General features: G+C 33.7%; 1 pseudogene; it reads left to right on the top strand.

The window, feature by feature from the left end:
• LOC149557536 (polyadenylate-binding protein 2-like) overlaps positions 1 to 24,712 on the top strand; it is a 46,474-nt pseudogene that overhangs the window by 574 nt on the left and 21,188 nt on the right.

Below are 24,712 nucleotides of genomic sequence, written 5' to 3'. Positions count from 1 at the left end.
AGAAAAAGCTCGCATGGTATATTATTGGGCTTAGATATACTATACAAGATGAACTAACCTTGGGACATTAGAATCAATCCACAAATGTTATCAGCCTGCTCTCAGGATTGAGGAAAAACAAAAAAGAAAAGGTCAAGATTGAGGAAACTACCCAAGAAACTAAGGGGAAGCTAGCAGCAATCAAGGGGCTGAGAATTATAGCAATAGTAGAGGTTCCTTTAGAGGAAGGAGACCTAATAAAAGATGTAGATTTGGTGGAAAGGGAATAATTTTTTTAATAAGAAGGTGTCACAATTGCAATCAAGGGGGTCACCAATCTTTTAGGTGTCTAGAGAAGCAAGGATCAGTGAGCAGCCTAAGTGAAAGAAGAATTAATTTGCTACAAGATGAAGATGTACAAAGTACAAGTTCTCATGCTAAGAAAACAGATCCAAAGATAGGAGAGTGCCTCATGCTGAAAATAACTATCTTGAAGGTACCCACTGATAAGGAGCCACCACAAAGAAGGTCATTTTTTAGAACCACATGCAAGGTAAGCGGTAAATTTTGTAAAGTTATTGTTGATGCTGGTTCAACTGATAATTTTTCATCTAAGGAGATGGTAAAAAAGTTAGGATTGCAAACAATACCTCATCCTTACTCCCATTGAGTGTCTTAGTTGAACAAGGAGTAGCATTCCTTGATTAGGGAACAAGTATGGGTAGAATTCTAGATTGGGAGTATGAAGATAAAATTTTATGTGATGTGACTGAAATGGATGCTTGCCATTAACTTTTAAGGAGGCCTTGGTAGTATGATGTAGATGCTAGGCATGATGGGAAACAAAACATTTATAGCATAACCAAGGGTGGAGAAACCTATACTATGAGGCCACTCCCTAATGATGGAAGCCATAGGGTGACTAGTGTCATGATGGTAGGAGGTAAAGATTTTTTGCAAACCATTAAAGAGGAGAAAATACCATGTTTTTTCATCATGGTCAAACCTAAGAAAGAAGTTAAAGTTATGCCCCAAGCCAAGAGCATGGAACATCAAGTAGAACCTAGAGAGGTCAAGTTGTTGGAACAATATAAGAGTGTTGTTGCAAGTAGGGAACTAGAATGTTTGCCACCAAAAAGGGAGATAAGCCATTTTATAGACTTGATACCTGGTGCTTCATTACCTAATAAGGTAGCCTACAAGCTTACCCCTAAACAAAATGCAAAATTAGCAAGACAAATTGAAGAATTGTTGGCTAAGGGCTTCATAAGGAAGAGTGTTAGTCCTTGTGTTGTACCTATTGTACTAGCTCCTAAAAAGGAAGGTACATGGAGCCTATGTATAGATTCTAGATCCATTAACAAGATAACTATCAAATATAGGTTCCCCATGTCATGAATTCAAGATCTTTTGGATTGTCTCACAGGTGCAAGTCACTATTCAAAGATGGACTTAAAGAGTGGTTACCATCAAATCAGGATAAGGGAAGGTGATGAATGGAAAATAGCCTTCAAGACAAATGAGGGACTATATGAATGGTCTATGATGCCATTTGGGCTATCTAATGTACCTATCACATTTATGAGACTTATGAATGAAGTCTTAAAGCCTTTTATTAATAGATTTTGTGTTGTTTATCTGGATGACATTCTTGTTTTTAGCAAGAGTAGGCAGGCGCACCTAAGGCATTTGGAGTTAGTCCTTGAAAAGTTACATAAGGAGCAATTGAAGATAAATTTGAAGAAGTGTTCATTTTTTCAAGAAGAGTTGGTGTTCCTTGGTTTCATCATTTCCAAAAATTAGTTAAAGATGGATCCAACCAAGGTAGAAGCAATTCTGAATTGGCCTACATATAGGACAACCACTCAGCTAAAAGGTTTTCATGGTCTTGCAAGTTTTTATAGAAAAATTTTCAAGAACTTTAGTAGTGCTTGTGCCCCCATGATTGATACTATAAAAGGGGGGAGAAAATGTAAATTTGTATGGACTAATGAGGTAGATAAGTCATTTTCATATCTTAAGAGGAGAGTTGCAGAGCAAACAATCTTAGCATTGCCTAATTTTTGCAAGGTGTTCACAGTGGAGTGTGATGCTAGTAACAAGGAAATAGGAGTGGTAAGTCAAGAAAGGAGGCCTATAGCCTTCTTTATTGAAAAGCTAAATGAAGCTAAACAAAAGTTTTCAACTTATGATTTAGAAATGTATGGTTTTTTTTAGTCCTTGAGAAAGTGGAGGCATTATCTCTTGCCCACAAATTTATCATTTTTACTGATAATCATGCTCTTAGCTTCTTGAATAGATAAGAAAATTTGAACCACGGGCACATGAAGTAGATGTAGTTCATCCATGCTTACACTTTCTCCATAAAACAAAAGAAGGGGATAGCAAACAAAGTTAAAAATTCCCTTAGTAGGAGGAATTTGACAACAAAAGAAATTCAAGTGAGTAGTATTGGTATTGAAACCATGAAGAACATGTGTGTAGTAGATGAAGACTTCAAGGAGGCATATGAGGTTTTTCAAACAATGAATGAAAGGTATCATACTGATCTTTCTTAGTTTATATTACAAAATGGATTATTATTCAAAGGTAATCAACTTTGTGTACCTAAAGGATTAGTTAGGGAGAACATTGTCAAAGAGAAACATTGTGAGAGTCTTGCAAGACACTTTGGAATTAATAAGACTTTAGAGTAGGTTAGAAGATTTTTCTATTGGTTAAAGATGTAGGCAAATATTAGGAAGTTTGTAAAATGCTACATTATTTGTCAAAAGGCTGAAGGGAGATCATCAAATGTTGGACTATATACTCTTTTACCTATACCCACTAAGCCATGGGACTCCATCAACATGGACCTTGTCATAGGGTTACCTAGGACTAAAAGTGGATTTGATAGCATATTATTGTTGCTGACAGGTTCTCTAAGATGGTTCACTTTCTACCTTGTAAAAAAACTCATGATGCTTCTTATATAGTAGGTATCTTCTTTAAGGAAGTTGTTAGACTCCATGGATTACCATTGAACATTGTGTTAGATTGGGATTCTAAATTTTTTGGACATTTCTGGAGAACATTATGGAAGAGGTTCGGCACACAACTATCATTTTCTTTAGCATACCATCCCCAATCAGATGGCCAAACTAAAGTTATCAATGGGTCATTGGCTAACCTACTGAGATGTCTAACCAAAGAACATGGAGTTGCTTGTGTTGTTGTTCTTCCACATCTTGAATTCTCATATAATGATTTAGTGAATAGAATTATAGGTTTAACTCCATTTTAGATTGTATATGGAGTCCATCCAAGAGGATTTTGGGAGTTGAGAGACTTGGGAGAAAGTCACAAGAGGAGTGCACAAGCAGAAGGTTTTGTAGAGGTTATGAATGATATCCATAAAGAAGTTAAGGATAAGTTGGACCTTTCAGCAAGCAAGTGCAAGGAACATGTTGATAAGAAGAGAAGGGACTTACATTTTTAGGTAGGGGATCTAGTAATGATTCACCTAAGGAAGGAGAGAATGCAAGGGGAGAAGTATACTAAGTTAATGATGAAGAAGAGAGGACCATTCAAAATTGTGAAGAAATGTGGCAACAATGCCTATCACATTGAATTACTTACTAATTTATGGATCTCTCCTATCTTTAATGTGGAAAATATCTATGCATTCAAGGCTCCAAAGGATAATGGGGAAGTTGATGTAGTGCAGCAGCTCAAGAAGAATTAGATTTACTACAAGAACTACCACATGTGCCTAAACCTACCATTGAAGCCATTTTTGGAAAAAGGAATACACAAAAGAAAAGGAGGAAATGATATTATGAAGATAAACTAATAGAGGATGCAAGTTTACTTTCATAGAATGACATCATCAAGATTGGGAGCAGACTTGAGGACATTTACACTCAGGAGACTTGAGTTTCTTTTCACCTAGGGAGTATGGTGCAGAGCACCAATGAAATTGGTTTATATTTTAGTTTTCATGTTTCTTTTTACCTATTTAGGCTAGAATAAATAAACCTTGGATGAAGAATCCATGGTTGTCAAAGAAAGACACCATTTTGTATGCTTAAGGCACTTTATGCAATTCATAAACAAAAGATGCTCATTAGGAAAATTTGGGTTTTATTAAATGTTTTTGGTCAAGAAAGCCTAGGATTAGGTTTTTTTAGTTGGTTTTAGGTATGTTGGAACCTTTTCCAAGTCCTAGAAGTGGAATCAAGTAAAAAATGTAAAAATTGCAATTTTTGTGCAAAGTTGCATTATTGAAAGTCATAAAAGTTGCTCGAATTTGCAACTTAGTGGGAAAAGGGTTATAACTATTAAAATATTGTTTGTAACCATTAAAATAGATAGGATATATATATATATATATATATATATATATATATATATATATATATATATATATATATATATATATATACCTCATTTTTGAGGTCTGGAGGGCATTAATGTATAGATTGGAAGAAGATGCAATGTTGTCTTCACACTAAATGAACTGTACAAACTATCAAACAAGATCTGATGGGTGTTTGAGATAGATCTTTGAATCAGATTTCTTTTTCTTTTGGTCTCATCATTCCACATGTTTTCTAACTCAAGTTATTGTATTTTTAGTGAAACTAGGTTTTTAGGACAACATTTTGGTGCACATAGGAAAGATGGGCCTGTAATTGCAATTTCCTTAGTTGGAATTTCATGCACACTTTGGAAATGGTAGTTAGTATGGTCCTTTTGAATATCCCATGGTTTCAAAATTGGAGGATGTGTTTTGTGATTTTTCCAATCAAACTCTAGGTTAAGTACCATGAAGGATTTGACCTCTTGTAGTGTGTTGATTTGTGAATGGCAAGAATTTGGGACATGGTGAAGTGTTGAGAATTTTTGAAATGAGTTATTTTAGTGTTTTTGATCATTCTTGAGCATTTATTTTGTTTCCATGACCTTGTTTCCTATAGTTTCTTTGTAAACCAAGCCTAACTTGATCACTTAGGTCTATATTGCTTTGTGAAGGAAAGGGAATGTTGGAGTGGGGCTAGAACTTGATGCTTTGGGTTTTGAAGTAACTTTGAAAAGGCTATTAAAAAATCTAATTTTTTTGGGTCTTTCTTGTAACTTTGTGAAGTTAGATCCAAAAAGCCATTTTAGGAGGGCTAAAAGGGGCTCATAGGGCTACTAGGCCAAATCGAGATTTGAGGCTTTGTGCAAGCCTATGATTTAAACTAGTGGTCTAGTCTATGGTAAATAGGTTCCTTAAGATCATTTAACCTCTTATAACCCTTCAGACAAACTTCTAGGGTGTTTTCCTAGTATTGACCTAGTTATGGGAGATTGGTTCTTTGTCCTTGGATTCTTGGTGAAGTTGAAAAGTGTGTTTCTTTGATCCATTGGAGGATTGGAGTGTGCTGAAGCCTTGTAATAAGGTTAAATATTTGATAGCTAGCTGGTTGATTTTAAGAGTCGGAAGCCCATTTGAAGGTTCTTAGTTTTGCTCTCTACGTCATCAAGTTTCATCAGGATTCAATTCCTAAAGGCATTTTGAATTGCATCAAACTAGTGGAAAATTTGAATGAACTATTGGATGTAGCATTTCTTTCAAGTAAATCTTCCAAATATAGAAGTCTCACAAAGTTAAAGGTCATCTACTATAACATAACAAATGTTAAAACACCAAATGAAGCAAACTTCAACATCCTAAAAAAGCTGACTGAATCTTTAGTCATATCATAAGACATCCATCACACATCAGAGTATGTATAATGTGACACTTGGAAAATGATTTTAATCATATATGTTTTGTTTAATATATTTCAATTTGTAATTATTTGATATGATTTTTAAGTTTGAACTTTATTTCTTAAATAGGATAAATGTAGCCGAATTAAAATATTATTTTTCTTACCAAGTAGAGGCCTATCAAATGAAAAGGAAAAAAAAGTAATTGATACTAAATTTGATGATAGTCTAAGAGTCTAAGACTCTTCCCATGAGACAAAATGACTTGAAGTTGTTGTTTCTCCCTTATTTCTATATTTTTATAGAAGGGAATTCTATTAGAAATGCTTTAGAATAATTGGTGTGGGCTGAATTAGTTATTCAAGGTCCAACATATCCAATTCAAACTTTTTCACTAAGTTTAGTGAGCCCATTCAACCATTCATTCATCCAAGCATTAACTTTCCTAATTAGCAAGTTACTGTAAATCAACATGCAAGCATAACACATAAAAGATCAACACATAACACAGTGATTTACATGGAAACCCAATTTGGGAAAAACCACCAGTAACATGCTACTCAATTCTCACTCTTCTAAAGTGATTCCCTATGAAAGGCCTACCCTGTTAAAGGCTTACAACACACTATTAAATGAGACCTTGTTAGAGGATTTATCCACCATATTAGAAGTGGGCCTGGTTAGAGGATTTTAGAACATTTACTTGGAATGCCACCCTATTAAAGGATTTGCAAATTACTATTAAACCAACCTAAGTCCAAAGGATTTCCATATCTAATACAATTGTTAGAGATTATTAAAAAATATTTGACCTGATTACAACATACAACTTAACTTGCAGATCTCAGATCACTTCTCTGCTCATACCATTGTTTGGCTTTTAGTATCTGCAACCCTTGATAGCTTGCACTCCTTTCAAGCTTAGTCTCCTTGAGTCTCCATTCTCAATGTACTAGTGCAACCATCTCTTCTTGACCACTTGTAGAAGCAGAGCCTCTGTGCTCTTCCTTTTCCTAAATGCCTTTGCCTTGACACCCTTACAACCACTTCTTAATTTAGCACTTCAGCAGTAGTAGCATTAGCAACATTTGCTTCTTGGTCTATGACTCCTTAAATAGAAGTCTTGGAGTTCCTTTCCCACTCGATTCTTCCTTCCTTTAATTTCAATTCATATGGATTAGGTAGGATTCATTATATCTAACCCATACTTTGTTTCCTCTAGAAACTTTTTTAATAATCCTTTGAATTCACCCAAAAATGGTTTACATGGAATTCTATGCCACCAGCTCATCATCCTTATCCTCCAACTAGTTCACAAAATTCAAGGCAACCACTTTGTCAACTTAGATTTGGTGAATCTTTGTCATTTAAAATAATGTAGTAGCTCGGCACTATTGAAATACTGGTGTTTGGCACCAACTGTGTTTTTACTGTTGCTCAGCACATGAAGTTCACTCGGCACCAACTAAGGTTTTCTAATACTCAGCACCTGATACTTTTCTCTACACTTGAACTTCACTCAGCACCTAAAGATCACTTGGAACACACTAAAATTTCCTTTTTCTCAGCTCCAATTGAAAATTTTCTTAGCTTCAACTGAGAATTTTCTCTACTTCAACTAGCTTGCTCGGCACCCACTAATGAACTTAGTTTAAGCTTTGTAGTCAACCTTGTTAAAACTTATACTTCTAATGTTTCTAAGTGTGACCAACCTCTATATCTTTGACTAAGTTATTAATGCATCATTTAACCATTGTCTTAACTAATCCTTGCACTTCATTACAACATCATAACTCAACCTTTCCCTTAGTTACTCTTGTTACATCTTGTTGATCAAATCCTCTTCATCAATCAACTAAGTGATAGTACTTGGATCTTATAAGAAAATTTCATTCCTATAAATAGTAGGTTTGACATCAATGACAAAACAAATGATTGAAAACATTCTATAAATAAGATTCTCCCTCTTTGGTCTTTAGTCTTCTTCTCACAATGATCTTTTCAATCAAATTTCCAACATTCTCCCTCTTTGGCATTGATGGCTAACCAAACTGATCAACCATTAGACTAAACTATTTAAGCAACTGCTAACTAGGTTAGAATAGTAAGTCAAATGCCAAAAAGTAAATTGTGTCTCACATCTCCCTCTACTATACTAATTGCTTCATTTCTACTTCTCCGTCTTAGCTATTACATCCTCTTCATTTCTTTTCTCCCTCTGTATGCATTACTCATTATATTTATGTTCAGCTTCTTCATCTTATCTTGTCAACTATTGATCATTTCTGTCTACTTCTCCCTCTATCTTAATTTGATCAGTTTCTACACTTTCTCCCTCATGTTGTTGATTAGTTTCAAGTTTACTTCTCCCTCTTTGACATCAATGCCAAAGACATACTATTTTAGCATCTTTAATATACAAGTGTAGCATTTGTAGGTTCATTCAATTTCTCCCTCTATCACTTTGCTTCTGACTTATTTGTCACTTCTACACTTTGATTACTTTAGGCATGAATCCTAAAGAAAACATCCTCTACATCAATGTGTAAAATCTTCAACACTTAGCTCATTTGATGTAGGGAAGTCTTTCTTATTCTTAAGTAGCCTTGGCTAGGGGTATAACCCCTAACTTACCTCTAAGATACTCAAAAGCATCTTTAGGTATTGCTTTTGTAAAGATGTCAATAATTTTTTCCTTTGAGCTTACATATTCCATCTTCACTTGTTTGTCTTCCACCAATTCTCTTACATAATGATACTTGATTGTAATATGCTTGGTTTTAGCTTGCATTATAGGATTCTTTGATATGTTGATAGCACTCGTATTATCAAAAAAGTTATCATAGGCTTATTCACCTCTTCCTTCACACCTTGCAACAAATGTTTGATCCATACAATATTGGTGCAGTTGATAGCAGCTGCAACATATTCAACTTCTATAGTGGACTATGAGGTAAAACTTTGCTTTTTGTTGGTCCATGTAATCAATCTTTTCCCCATAAAAGTGTTCCTCCACTGGTGCTTTTTCTGTCATCAATGTTACCTCCCCAATCTACATCAGTGTAGGCTCTTAGCTCAAACTTTTCACTTCTCTTGTAATACAAACCAAAGTTATTAGTTCCTTTTAGGTACCTCAATTTTCTCTTTACTACCATCAGGTGATTTTCTCTTGGATTTGTAGAAAATCTTGCCACTATTCCAATAACTAATGCAATGTCTGGCCTACTATGTACAACATACTACAACTTTCCAATCATTGATCTATACAATGTCTGATTCACTTCAACAAACTCATCAACCTTTAATAGCTTATGTCCAGTTGCCATTGGTGTGTTGAATGGTTTTGAGTCCTCTAGTCTAACTGTCCTGAGTATCTCCTTGATGAATTTGGATTGAGTCACAAATATGCCATGCTTCAATTGATGTACTTCTAATACAACAAAGAATTTGATTTCTCCAAACACTGCCATCTCAAATTCATGCTTCATTTGATCAGCAAAATCTTTTCATAGAATATATTTTCCTCCAAATATTATATCATCAACAAAGATTTTTGATATCAAATGTCTTTACCTTTTTCAGCCTTGATATACAAGTTGTTGTTGTCATCTATTCTCTCAAATCCAATCTTCACAAGATATTTGTGTAGTCTCTCATACCATGCTCTAGGTTCTTGCTTCAAACCATAAAGTGCTTATTGCAATTTGCAGACCATATCCTTATTTTTGTCATCAACAAAACCCTTAGGTTGTTCTATAGACTTCCTCTTCTAGTATATACCATTCTAGAAAAGAAGACTTGACATCCATCTAGTAGAATTTGAAACCTTTGTGTGCAACATATGCAAGCAGTCTTCTTACTCCTTCTTCTTGTGCATATCCTTTGCAAACTAGTCTGGCTTTGTTTCTTGTTACCTCACCATTCTCACCAAGTCTTTTCCTGAACACCCATTTGGTACCAATTACATTCTTGTTAGCTGGTCTAGGAACTAGGGTCTAGGTTTTGTTCTTCTAAATTTGATCTATCTCCTCTTCCATAGCTTTATTCTAGTCATCATCTTGTAGTGCATCCTTCACTATTTTGGGTTTAACTTTTCTCAACAAACATGATTCATTTCTAAGTCTATTCCTTGTCATTGGTCTAGCATCCTTATCACCAATGATTTGATCTATAGGGTGATGTCTTCTCACATACTTGGCTAATCTTGGTTTTATCCTTCTTTCCATGTTTGATCCTTTAGCTTCAATCATTTTGTCCTTCTTCATTTGGTACTTCATCATTTCTTTCATGTATACTATTTTCAAATTCAAATTGTACATTTTCTACATTATGCAACTCAGCTTTTGAATGTAGCTCGACATTCACTAGTTCTGACTCAGCTGATACTAAAATTTGTTGTTGATTCCCAACTTTATTTGCAGCACTATCTTCAAAAGTCATTCCTTTGTAGAAGTATACAAATGATCTTTAATTCTTTGATTTCTTAGTTCCATCAACCTAAACTTTTGGATGCTTATCAAAATTTACATTTGCACTCTCCACAATCTTATTAGTGTTAGTATTCAAACACTTATATGCCTTACTTCTAGTGGACTATCCAAGTAATATGCCTTCATCACTCTTTGCATCAAACATACCATTTCTAGTGTCTTTAAGAATATAGCATTTACAACCAAAGACTTTGAAATGTTTAACATTAGGTGAGTCACCATACCACAATTCAAAAGGTGTTGCATTTGTACCTTTCTTGACTTGGACTCTAGTCAAGGGAATGTAAACAGTAGTACTTACAACTTTTCTCTAGTACTTTATAGCAACATTTTTCTCCATCATCAAGGTTCTAACACAATCTATCACTAATCTATTTCTTCTTTTAGAAATACTATTCTATGGTGGAGTTCTTGGTGTTGATGTTTGCCTTTTGATACCTTTATCATTGCAGAATGTCGCAAATTCTTTTGATGTAAACTCACCTCCTCTATCTGATGTTAGGCATTTTAGACTCCTTGTTTCCTTCTCAACTCTGGCCACATACCACTTAAACATTTGAAATTTATTATATTTTTGCTTCAAAAACATAGCAGGCATCATCCTTGAATAGTCATCTACAAATAGCATTATGTATATATCTCCTCAGTAGCTTTGCACTTCTATTGGACCACATAAGTTTGTATGGACTAGCTCTAGCACTTCTTTGGAAGTGTATGTTTTTCTTTTGAAGCTAGACTTAGTCATCTTCCCTAGTTGACATTGTTTGCACATTGTGTTTTTAGGTTTCTTCAATTTGGGCAACCCTTTCACTTTATTCTTTTTGCTGATGCTAATCAAATTATCAAAGTTAATATGATACATTTTTTTATGCCACAACCATACATCATAAAGTCTAAAAAAAGACAAGTTACATCTTCCATATCTAGGTAAAACAAGTTACTCCTAGTTTTTTCACCTTTTCCTATTAGATTTACATCAGTGTCATAGATCTTGGCATTTTTGTTTCCAAACTCTACTTTGCAGCCTACATTGCCTAACTGGGATACACTCAACAAGTTCTAGTTCAATCCTTCAACATAGTATGCATTATCACATGAAATTTTCTCTGTGATTTTAATTGAGGCTTTTCCTCTGATTTGACATGGAGCATCATTACCAAATCTAACACTATTCTCATCATATTGAGTAAAGGTAATGAACTTACTTTTATCTCCTATCATGTGACGTGAGCATCCACTGTCTATTATCCACTTTCTATTCTTATTCACATAGGTAACCAATGTTGTTGCTTCATCTTCATCTTTATCTGATTCATCCTTCATGCCCACATAGACTACTTCATCATCATTATCATCAAAATCTTCTTCAACAATGTAACATCTTTTGTCTTTTTCTTTGTAATCTCTGCTATCATCTTCTCTCTTGTTCCTGTACTTGTTTCCTTCTTTGTAATTCTTCATCTATGTACATCTAGCAGCAATATGACCTACTTCATTGCAATTGAAAGATATGATAGGGAGCTTACCTTTGAATTTTCCTTTGCCTCTATGGAATCTCCTAGCCAATAGTGCTTCTAGTTGTTCCACATCTTCATCTTTGCTATTATCACTGGATGCATATTTTCCTTTTCTTCTCTTCTTTCTTAATGTCTCCTTCTCAATGTATTTTATTGGCATCTTGGCCTTGAAGGTAGATTCAAGGTTCTCAAGTCTGTAGTTGCCAAAGTTGGATAACTCAAATGCAGTAAGTCTTCCCACTATTCCTTCAAAGGTTGGTGTGTTCCCTTGTACACACCTGAGCTCTTGGATGACTAAAACTCTAATAGCATAGATAGGAAGTAGAGTTCTTGAGTATTTGTTGTTAACAATTTATTATTCCAATTGACCACCTAGACTTCTTATTACACTTACCACTTCTTTTAGTCTAGCAACATATTGAACAATATCTTCACCTTCATCCATTTTCATGTCATCAAACTTTCCTCTGAGCCTTTCTGTCTTTTCTCTCTGGACATTCTAATATCCTTCATGGATATTTTTTAGGGCTTTCCACATCTTGAATGCTGTATCACAATCTTTGATGTCATCATATTCTACATAGCTGAGTGTTGAGGCAATCTCCAACATTGCTTGATTGTGCTCCTCCCTTTTGGTCAAATCATCTATAGTAAGAGGTCCAACTAGGTTTACATGTTCTGTTCCAATTGATGTTTGTGCATAGTCACCTATTGATCTAAGGTACAATTTCATCAAACTTTATCATGTAGCAAAGTTGTCTTTGTTAAACTTGGGAACTTCCCTCTTGGACATCTTGATCTTCCTGCTTCTAGTACCTTGAAACTAAATCAGCAAATGGCTCTAATACCAATTGTTAGAAATGCTTTAGAATAACTGAGAAGGGGGGTGAATCAATTATTCAAGGTCCAACATGTCTAATTCAAACATTTTCACTAAGTGTAGTGAGCCCATTCAACCATTCATTCATCCAAGCATTAACTTTCCTAATCAGCAAGTTACTATAAATCAACATGCAAGCATAACACATAAAAGCAACATATAACAAAGTGATTTATGTGGAAACCCAATTTGCGAAAAACCATTAGTAACATGCTACTCCATTTTCATTATTTTGAAGTGATGCCCTATGAAAGGCGTGTCTAGTTAAAGGCTTACAACACACTATTAAATGTGACCTTGTTAGAGGATTTATCCACCCTATTAGAAGTGGGCCTGGTTAGAGGACTTTAGAACATTCACTTGGAATGCCACCTTGTTAAAGGATTTACAAATGGCTATTAAACCAACCTAAGTCTATACGATTTCCATAACTAATACAATTGTTAGAGAGTATTTTGAAATCTTTGACTTGATTACAACATACAACTTAACTTGCAAATCTTAGCTCATACCATTGCCTAGCTTTCAGTCTCTACAACCCTTGATAGCTTGCCCTCCTTTCAAGCATAGTCTCCTTGAGTCTCCATGTTCAATGTACCAGTGCAACCATCTCTTCTTGACCACTTGTAGAAGTAGATCCTTAGTGTTCTTCCTTCTCCTAGATGTCTTCACCTTGACACCCTTACAACCACTTCTCAATTTAGCACTTCAGCAGCAGCAGCATCAACAACATTTGCTTCCTAGTCTATGACTCCTTAAATAGAAGTCTTGGAGTTCCTTTCCCACTTGATTCTTGTTTCCTTTAATTTCAATTCGTATGGATTAGGTAGGATTCATTTTATTTAACCCATATTTTGTTTCCTCTAAAAACTTCTTGAATAATTATTTGAATTCACCCAAAAATGGTTTACATAGAATTTTGTGCCACCAACACATCATCCTTATCCTCCAACTAGTTCACAAAATTCAAGGCAACCACTTTGTCAGCTTGGATTTGGTGAATCTTCATCATTTAAAATAATGCAACAACATAGTACTATTGAAATACTAGTGTTTGATAGATACTATGTTTCTCAGCATCAATTGTGGTTTTACTGATGCTTAGCACATAAAGTTCACTCGGCACCAACTAAGATTTTCTAATGCTCGACACCTTATGCTTTTCTTGGCACTTGAACTTCACTCGGCACCTGAAGATCACTTGACACACACTAGAATTTCCTTTTTCTCTGCTCCAACTAAGAATTTACTCAGCTTCAACTGAGAATTTGCTTAGCTTCAATTGCTTGCTCGACACCCACTAATGAACTTTTAGCAGTTAACCTTGTTACAACTTATACTTCTAATGTTTCTAAGTTTGACCAACCTCTATATCTTTGAATAAGTTATCAATACATAATTTAACCATTGTCTTAACTAATCCTTGCACTTCATTAAAACATCATAACTCAACCTTTCCCTTAGGTACTCTTGTTACATCTTGTTGATCAAATCATTTTCATCAATCAACTAAGTGACAATACTTGGATCTTATAAGAAAATGTCATTCCTATAAATAGCAAGTTTGACATCAATGACAAAAAAATGATTGAAAACATTATGTAAAAAACATTCTCCCTCTTTGATCTTCAATCTTCTTCTCACAATGATCTTTTCAATCAGATTTCCAACAAATCCAAGGTCATTTGCTAAATGTTATAGTTGTAAATTTAGTACTTTTAACTCATGATTATGAAATTGGGCATTCAAATTTAACTTTTTCAAATTGAAATCATTCAATTTTATCATTTGATTTTCTATGTTTTCACAAAAATCATCAAGGATTGTCATTGTACCATAACAACGTATCATATGAGAATAATAATGCAATTAAAAAACAATGGTATAGTAATGGTAAAATTTGACTGAATCTTGATTCATGAATCATGTCATAAGCTAACTTAAAATGTACTTGTTTTGACATTAGATATTTTAAAATTGGTATAAGTTATTATGCATGATAGATGAATCATGATTAGATTCAGATAATAATTCAGAATTGACACACCATACCCTAACTATTAAACTTGCCACATCATCCCATCATTTGATTCTTTTGATTCCTCGGCATCAAGTTCAAATAGTCCATCATGCTCCATGTTTTCTCCAATAGGCATAGCTTCATCATCCTGATAGTAATCTTCAACTTCAACATGAATTCTACTACTACCAGTAGTAGCACCACTACTTAAGTTACTAATCTCATTGTTTGAAACATTGCCCAAACCTCTTCTTTGGCATTTCTTTGTCCATATATTTAATGCCCTTTCATAAGGAAAAGTATTGATTTCATATTTGGATGTATACAACCTCAGACAATTTTCCAAATTCTTATCTAGTTTATTTCTTAACTTTGATTTTAGGAACCCCAAAGCACTAAAAACTCTCTCATCCTCCATAGACCCCAATATCATGGTCAAACATAATTTAGCAAGCTTGAAAAATTTTGATATTAAATCTCACAACACTTCACTCTAAGCTAGAGTTGTCCAAAGTTTGGTTACTGATTCTTCTTCTTTGGGGTTCTGCATAAGATCATATTGTTCCATCATTGTATAGGAAAAATGATACGATTTCTCTCTCAAGTGAGATTCATCTAAGACTCCATTTATAATCACCCCATTGATTTCTTTTCTTTTGCAAAATTGATCTATCAAAACTATTAACTTATCTCAAAAATCTTTAGCACTTCTTAAAATCTAGTAATGGGGAAACACAAGACACATTGATTCAAGCAATTTGTGTCAAGGTAATCTTTCTCTAATTTTTGAGGAAAGATTATAAGAAATATCCTTCACAGAATTCATTATAGACTCAACATTCTATTCAAACACTTCCTTTGTAATAGTTTATTTTTGTTACGTGGGTTCCTTTCCTTTTCTCATGGATATAGGCCTTTCATAGTAGTGCATTGGTATCTCAACACCCCATATATTGGCACATAATTGCCTCTTTGCATCAATCTTTTAAAAGTTATCAGGATTATCCAAATATGTGATTCTCATCCACCCTAAAATTTTTTCATCCATAGAAAATGAATTTGAATTTCTATAGAGATTATTGAGGACCACACATGTCATTTTACGTAGTGCATTATATTCTGCAATATACATATATCTTTTTTGGATCTTCACTATATTTCACGTTTCCTCTAGCATGGGGAGAACAATTTCTAATGTTAAGAGTGTCTCTACATTACTTAACCTTTCAAGAAAATCACCATATTTCTGTTGACCAACCTAATTTTTGTGAGTTGATTCCATTGTACCAAGCAACAATAGATATTCAAAAAAACTCGATGAGCTGGTCCATCCAAAGAGATCCATTTGGTATCATTATCCTTAAGCAATTTTTTCCCATTAGTTAGGTCCTTAGCAAACTATTGAAATTCACTCAATCATTTAGGACTTTGACAAAATTTCCTATAGATTTCCTTGATTAAAACTTCAATTCAATCTATTTGTGGAGAGTTGCTAACAACTCCAAAAGCTAGATTCATTCTATGGACCATGCAATGAATGACAACAATGTAAGGTGCAACAAATTCTTTTAACTTTGTAACAAGACCATTCTTGTGGCCTTGCATTACTGAAGCTCCATCTACTCCAACACACACCAGCTTTTTGACATTTTTTATTTCACCTATACTTCCATATTCAATTAGGAATCTCTTTACTAGTTCAAATATTTTTTCTATTGTTGAATTATCCTTCATTTTAACAATAGTTAGTAGATTGGGTTTGTGGACAAAATTGTATATAGTATAAACATGTGTGTATACCTAGGAAGTATTTTCTATTGTTGTCACCTCATCTAAAGATAATGCAATCAAATTTGACTCTTTAATTTTTTCTTTGATATCTTCCTTTTCAACCTCAGCAAGACAACTTGCCAATTCCCATCCAATATTTACTAACTAGTGACTCCTCACACAATAACAAACTTTTTCAAAGTGTAATAAAGTACTCAATGATGAGTAGTCTATCATGGCATGCCCTTTTCTTAAAATATAGAAGACAACACTTAACTAAAGAACTTTACCCATTTCATGAACTCGTGTTGCTTTTCCAATAAGAGATTCCATGGAGCCCTTTACTTCAGTAGGCTTCATCTATATTTTCTCCTAAAATTCAAAGATTTTTGCATTCTTAATATGTTGACATTTCTCCTTAGTTTTCCATATTCTAATTGATTTTTCCACTCCATCTATGATTTGCTTCTCATAAACTTTACCCATATGCTTTTCTATGGTGTCAATTTTTAGCTGCAACTTTTTTTCCTTTTTATTTATCCTTGAGCATATCATACATCTACATTCTACTAGAGGCTCACCTTCTTTTGGATTGCATATAGGTTTAATGAATGGATACTTTGAGGCCCAGTCTATTTGAAAATTCCTAATTGATACATCCCAATGTCGATTTCTATTGGATTTCACACTAGTTTTTGCATTGTATTTCCTTTTTCCCTTCCCTGGTCGTGCACCATCACCATCTTTGGTATTATCATCCAAGTCTATTATATTATTTTGGCTATTGATCTATAGATATTGGCTACTCTGGCTATTTACCTAAATATCTTCTTCAAGTTCATCATGATCAGAGATATCAAGTTTGCCAACTTCTTCAATATGTGCCAGTGGAACTGGTAGCGGCTATGATTGGGAATCTTGTAAATGCACTTGTGATGATGTTGCTTCCTAATTTTTGCCACCAAAATATTATGCCAAGGTGTGAGTGCACTTGGTTGGCCTTTCTTGACTTTTTCCACATGTAGGACTCTTACCCTTGTTCATGTTCGACATCTCTTAAGAAATATAGGCTGCCATAAAATTCAAGTTATTCAAAAATTTACAATCGACTATAGTCTATTACATATATTTATCTAAATAGTATTCATTGGTTGTTACAAGACCTACACTAAAAATAATAGATGTTCTAAGTCTCCCTGGTTACTATATTGGTTCCAATTGATAAATGACCACTAACAGTCTAACTTGTATCTACTACATATAAGAATGAACTAAAACTATATAGAACAGATAGATAGGGGTTTGAGTTACTTACCTTTGGCTAAAACACAATTTTCGCACTCGTGGCTCACTTGACAATGATCTCGGCAGTATCAAAAATTGAGACTTCACAACTGAATACTAATTGGAATTGAGACAACGTACTTATCTATGAATGTATTTATACCACTCTTTTTTGGTGAAATCCCTAAGAATATTGTAGGGTGTACCAAATATTTGATGAATCCCACATAAGAAAAAATTGTATTCTAGAATTTATATGGAAAATATGGTTTTTCCATTAAATATCCTTGCATAATATAGATGGCAAAATTGAATTTGTGAGCACACACATCTGTATATTTGGGTGGTGAATGTTGTCCTCTCCTAAAACATTTTTTAAAACCAAGCGCAAATTGAGGCTGTCCAAAATATCTTGTGGGAAATCACAAGAAAAACTATTTAATTTTTCGTGTGCCAAAAATATTTATGATTGGCTATTTCATTTTGAAATGTGATCCAATGACATAAATCCTCTAGTGATGGGCCTAGGGGTTTGACTTATATTTGGTAAAATTGGGGCAACATGTCAACCTGCATATGTGTAAAAAAATTTCCAAATCGATGTTGGTCATTGGGAAACAATCAACATTTTGAAATTATTCACCACTATAGTGAACCCTGTTCTATACTCCATTCTTAATAAAATCTCAGCTCCAACTTTGAAAGAAACACCAACTTGTTCTTTTAGGAGACACCAACATTATCTGCAAAAGTTTACCTTCTAGAGGTTGCCTCTTTCTACACTCCACACTTAACAAAATCTCCTCTACTTTGATTCAAATGATAAATAATTTCTCACTCTATACTTCCAAAATAACTTCACCATTCTATACCCTGTTTGGTGTCAAAATTAATTGTATAAAACACATGGGTCAATGCTTCAATAGTAAACCATAATAATAAAATTCCTTGAATGGGCCTCCCATTACACCTCTTTCATAATAATAAAATTCCACAAATTGACCTTCAATCACCTATTTCAAAATGATAGAATTTCATGAATTAGCATGTAATTAAAGCCAATATAATAAACAATCTCTTAAAATTTGGCATCCACAACTATTTAGAGACGTACATTTTCATAGTTCATGTTGATATGCTTGAAATATCCTATAGTAAACTATATTTACACTCTCTATTACATTATCCTAATGATGGATCATAGAGTATGATCCAAGACGTAGATTCAAAAATATAAATACAGTTAAAGTTGAGAAGCCTTCCAACATATCAATAACCTTTTTTGTCAATCATAATATTTCCAACAATCTCACTATGGTATCAATGACCATATTTACAAAAATCTTCCTACTTGAACAAAGTAGACTTTAAAATCAAGGACACATCTCTAAAAGTTGCATCTTAGATGTGTAGTTAAACTTGAGGAAAATCATAATTTTATTAAAACAAATTGAATCTATGATGAGTGATATAAACATGATTAAACCAATCCACAATTGAGTGTGATTCCAAGAAATTGTAGTCACATTTAACAATTGCATTATGTTCATAATTATAAAATGGTATAAGGCATGAAAGAAGTATTGTGGGTTTGGTTCTATCTCTAAATCCTTATAAACACTAATGTCATGGATTTTCTCACAAAATTTAATCAGATCATTTTACAATGTCATGTTAAACAATAGTGCCTTTTAAAATTAGTCTTTAATTTACAGAGCAATTTTTTCTAATATTTTTTTTATAACAATTAGTTTGCATTAGTATGTTTTCAAATCTATAGATAATATGTATTGTATCCCTCACTTGTGACATTTCTGCAATCTTCAGGGTGGAGCATAGGTGCAACAGATGTTGTGCTATGTTGTAGAAGAGGCACCAGAAGAAGCAGAAAATAGATGAACATTTAAGTAAACCTCTATTGTTTTGTGTGTTTCTCCTACCATGAAGTATACTTATTTCCCTTTACTTACTTGACATAAAATATATTAATTTTAATATATATTATCTTTATTTAAGAAATTTTTGAGTTTGTTCATTTATAGGTTCCCATTCATTGCTTGTGAAATATTTAGTTGTGATATTGATGTTATACTGACGACTCTTGTAGAGGATGAGGAGGTTGGTTTCTCTTTGTATTTTTGGATACATTCTCTTACGATCTCGTTGCTACGCAATATGAGAAAGGTGACATGGTTTAGATAAAATCCTTCATTATTATATTGTAATACTATTTGAACTTTGAAGAAGTGATAAAGGATCTTTGCAATCAAAAGTCAAAGTTATTTAAAAATTTTAACATAAACTTTTAGATTTTAGCTCTTCATTTATTTATTTATTTTGGTGAATAATATAGTTAGTTTTAACTATGAAAATAATTGATGTCATGCTTAAATGATTTCTCCTATGAGAAGGAATTTTCTATAGTTGGTTGTTGTTGCCCAATTATAGAACATGTCATTGTGAGATACTAAATAATTTATTAGTTAGGTTTTAAATTTGATCTTGGCTATCTTCTGAATATGATTATTCATGTCATAGGAATTAGTGTATGTTGCTTTCCCAAATAATCTAGAGAAGAAAAGGATTTCAAAAATATTTTAAACAATGTGTAGAGCACATGTTTTGCCAAGATGGTCTTTACTTGTAAACCTTAGTGCAACACAAAAATAGGCACTCAATGTTGGAACTTGGTATTACCCTCACAAAAGTGGTTAATAGAGATAAGATATACATACTTTATGGCTTACCATACCATTTTCTTTATGGCTTACATTTTGTATTTTTTTCTTCACCTTCTACTCAATTATTGATTGTGCAATCCACCATGGTCCCAGGAAATTTACCAAAGAGGGAGTTGACTAGAATAGTATGAAAGATGGATTATTGATATCCTTTTTTACAAAAATGAAAGTTACCACACCAGTTGTTTAATACATTTGAAAACCATCTTGAATGACATTATTGGAGATTTTTTTATGCGAAGAGCAAGGGTTTCAACTCCCCATTTCAAAAATCCAACTTGAAGCCCATCAATGTCACTAGACTTACCACTTGATAGTTTATTTATTTCCCTTTTTACATCATCCATCATGAAGAGCTCTACTGGTGTGTTCACTATGGGAGGAGAATTTTTCTCATTTATCCACTCAAAAAGAAGCTTTGTGTATTCTATCCATTGGATAACTCTAATATTGTTCTTAGTTTGTTTTCTCCTCTTTTCAAGTTCCTTCTAGAAATTTTTGAAATTGTGTTTTTCAAGAGATATTGACTCCTTACATTTGTATACTCTTCTTTTTTGCTTTTATTTTCTGTATTTCTTGTTTTCTTTGCTCAAACTATTGTCCTTTTATAAATATCCTTGCTTACTTACAATCTTTGTCATACCACAAGTTTTCTAGAAAAGTATTTGCAACCCTCTTTCTTCTGCAACATCTTTTGTAAGTGCCTAATGCCTTGTGTGTTATAGGAATTAGAAAAGCACTATAAGCATGACCATCCTCCTTATTGATCTTTTCATTTGCTAAGGAATTATTTATCTCATGAAATTTTGGCTTAAGAGAGGCATTGAAGATGTCCCTATTTTCCTAATCTTAGTAGTTATTTTCTTTTGCATTTAGGGGTCATGACTATTGTGTGGCTACCTGGAGCCAAGTCCAACCAATTGCAAAATTTTGATTAAGATTAACATAGGAAAAGCCCAAGACCACAAACAGAGAACAAATGAACCTAAAATATGGTACACAACAACCTAAATGGAAAACAAAATACGTCTCACAAGGGGAGAGACAAGTAACAATGAAAACAAACTAAAAATTCTTTTGGCTAGAGCATGGAACCCAAAGAAGCCCACAAGTTTTGAGGAACAACAACGGCCAACAATAGAATCTCAAGGGGGTCTGAAACTCATCAACATCCAAGGCATCTAGATAGGGGGAGGGTAGAGAGTCAAAGGCATTACAAACTCAGTCAAAGCACTCTCAAGTACATTTGCAAGTTTTCTCTTTGACCTTACAAGGGGATTCTTTTCTCACATCAACCTTAACAAAGTAGACTCCACAATTACATTAATAGGGGAAGTTTTACTACTTGTTTTAACTTTTCCATCATTTAGAAATGGAAATTGCCTAAAACTCCAACAAAGGGTTTTGTCGGCATGTGCCCATCATTGAAACTCTGAATTTGCATTCAATAGTCATAAAATATTTATAAGATTTGGTACCTTTCAGGAGTTACTTTGAGGCATAATACTAACCTTAAAGGTATCATATGTATTAACCTGCCTAGGAGTTGCATCTTGATTTCCTCCATTAAGGTGTGTTGCATCATAGGAATGAATGTGGTAATTTACCTAATTTGAATATATCACATGTCTCTTAAGGTTTAAATTGGCATCTTTGCTTTGAATGACTCAATTACTATTTTATAGATCCATAACCAAAGCTTTTATGTATCTATTACTAAATGTTTATTATTGTAATTAACAACATACTTTCTAATGGTTAGTCACTTGATTTTTCATGTTATTAATCTCCAAAAATTGGTAACCAAGTTCCTTTCCTTGAGAACACTTAACTGCATTGATCTTTGTAGTTTGATTGTGATTTATGATAAGTTAAATAAAACTAGGTATTTTTCGCATTTGTAACTAGTCGTGCTCTGGAGATTTTAAATTATACTAGTGTTAATGATAAGCCAATGAGAATAATATTTTCCCATCATGATCAAAGCATTTGAAAGAGTAGCTCTGTAAACATCTTCATCAAGGTGAATATGTTACATCAAATTTTTAGCCTAGACTGCAAATTTTTGTTGATTTTTTTTGTTATGACATAATAGTTGAAGATTTGTGTGTTAATCTTAAAGTTATTTTTTTGTAGAATCTTGACAAAAGTATAGATAATAGAGGATTGTATGATGCATTCTCTACTTTTGGGACCAATCTTTCTTGCAAAGTGGCTACAAATAACAATGGGTAGTCCAAAGTTTATGGTTTTGTCCAATATGAGCAAGAAGGGGCAACACATAGTGCCATTGAATAATTGAATGAATTTTTTCTTAATGGAAAGTAGGTCTGTGTTGGCTTGTTTATGAGACAAAAATAAAGAGAGCAATCAATGGGTACTTCCAAGTTTAGCAATATTTTTTGTGAAAAATTTGTCTGACATGTCTACATATGAAGACTTGCAAAATGTTTTTGGTAAATTTGGCCCCATCACTAGTGTAGTTGTTATGAGGGATGTGGATGGAAAATCCAAAGGCTTTGGATTTGTTAATTTTAAAAATGTAGATGATGCAACTAATGTTGTTGATAGTTTAAATGGAGAAACTTTTAATGATGATAAGGAATGGTATGTTGGAAGGGCATAGAAAAAGGCTCAAAGGGAGGTAGAATTAAAAACCAAGTTTGAACAAGAGAAGAAGGCAAAAATGGAAAAAAAATTAGGGTGCTTTTGTATCTGAAAACTCTGGATGATTCCATTGATGATGAAAAGATAAGAGATTTATTTTCAAATTTTGGCACCATAACATCTTGCAAGGTATGTCTTCTCATGACTATGATATTGTTAGCGTTCTACTCATTTTACCATTTTCTCGTGGATTAAATTGTGCTTAAATTTAGATCTTATAGCTTCTCATGGAAAAATATTCTACTTATTTGTGTATTTAATTTCTTAACATCATGCCACTATTTTTAGGTTATAAGGGATCCCCAAGGTCAGAGCAGGGGATCTGGGTTTGTGTCTTTTTCTTCTCCAGAAGAAGCCATGCATGTTGTAAGATGTTATTTATTATCATGTTAGATGTTCTTTTTGAATTCATAGTATCTAACTAGATTTTCCTATTTTCTATCCACTAGAGCAAGGCATGGTTTTGAATGTGATACATTTGTCATGAATTGTAGGTTGTTGAGATGAGTGGAAAGATGGCTGGAAGGAAACCCCTTTATGTTGCATTGGCTCAACAAAAAATAGAAAGAAAGTTGAGATTGCAAGTATGTAGAGTTTCAAGATGGCCATATTAATTTTCTAGACCCACAAAAGATTCAAGTGCTTGCGAACAATTAAATGCTTGATCCGTTGTCATGTTAGGCTCGTTTTTCTCGAGAGAGCTCCTATTGGAGTTACTCCTGCAATACTAACTAGTTTTACACCATACCATCTTGTTTCTCCAAGGTTCACCCCATAGCAACTATTCTATGGGTAGGGTCCTCATGAACTAATTCCTCCATAGGTTAGTAAATGGGATGGGTTACTTTAATTTTGATTCATAGGGAGTTGCTTTGGATAGAAATTCCTTGAATCTTGTAATTCCTTGGAACCTGTAGATTTTGGTTACCAACAATAGTTGCTACCTACAATTCAGCTTGGAATGGCATAGATTCAAAATTTTATGCTACCATTTCAATTATAGAGGTAAAGCCAACAAGGAAAAAGAATGAGTGGTACACAACAAATTCAATAATAGGTACTTGGTGCATTTGTATTGTTGATCTTAGAATGGTCTTGACAATTGAGTGTCAACACACTTAAACTATTCGCTAAGTTCATGTCGTGTTGCAATAGGTGTTGAGTCAAAAAGATAGTAAGTACCGAGTCATTTGGCTACCGAGCAAACAGACAGTTCTAAGCAAGCATATGTGTCGAGAGAATAATTGATGCTGAGCATATTTAGGTGCTAGGCCAGATAGAACTTTAGTATGTGTCGAGCAAAATTTTTATCAAGTGTCGAGTAACACAAAATCAACATATGAGTTTGTGCCTTCATAGAGTAAGATGTAAACCATTTTGGATGCCAACTAATGGATAGATCTCAAAGATTAGAGATAATATTGAATCTATTTGATTCCCTATGTAATCAACATGAAACCAATCAGAAAAATGGAATGCAAAAGAGGCAAAAAGGATGAATCTCAATAGTGGATTCATACCTAACCCTAAGTCATGAAAATCTTTTAAGGATGTCGAAGCCCCATAATTCAATAGAGTGAATAGAGTGTGAGTGAGCGAAGAATAGAAGGAACAAGGGGTGAAGTGAT

Source organism: Cupressus sempervirens, chromosome 5, assembly GCF_028749045.1.
Source record: "Cupressus sempervirens isolate cs-2001-9-10 chromosome 5, ASM2874904v1, whole genome shotgun sequence".
NCBI lineage: Eukaryota > Viridiplantae > Streptophyta > Pinopsida > Cupressales > Cupressaceae > Cupressus > Cupressus sempervirens.
This window is presented reverse-complemented; position numbering and strand designations above follow the sequence as displayed.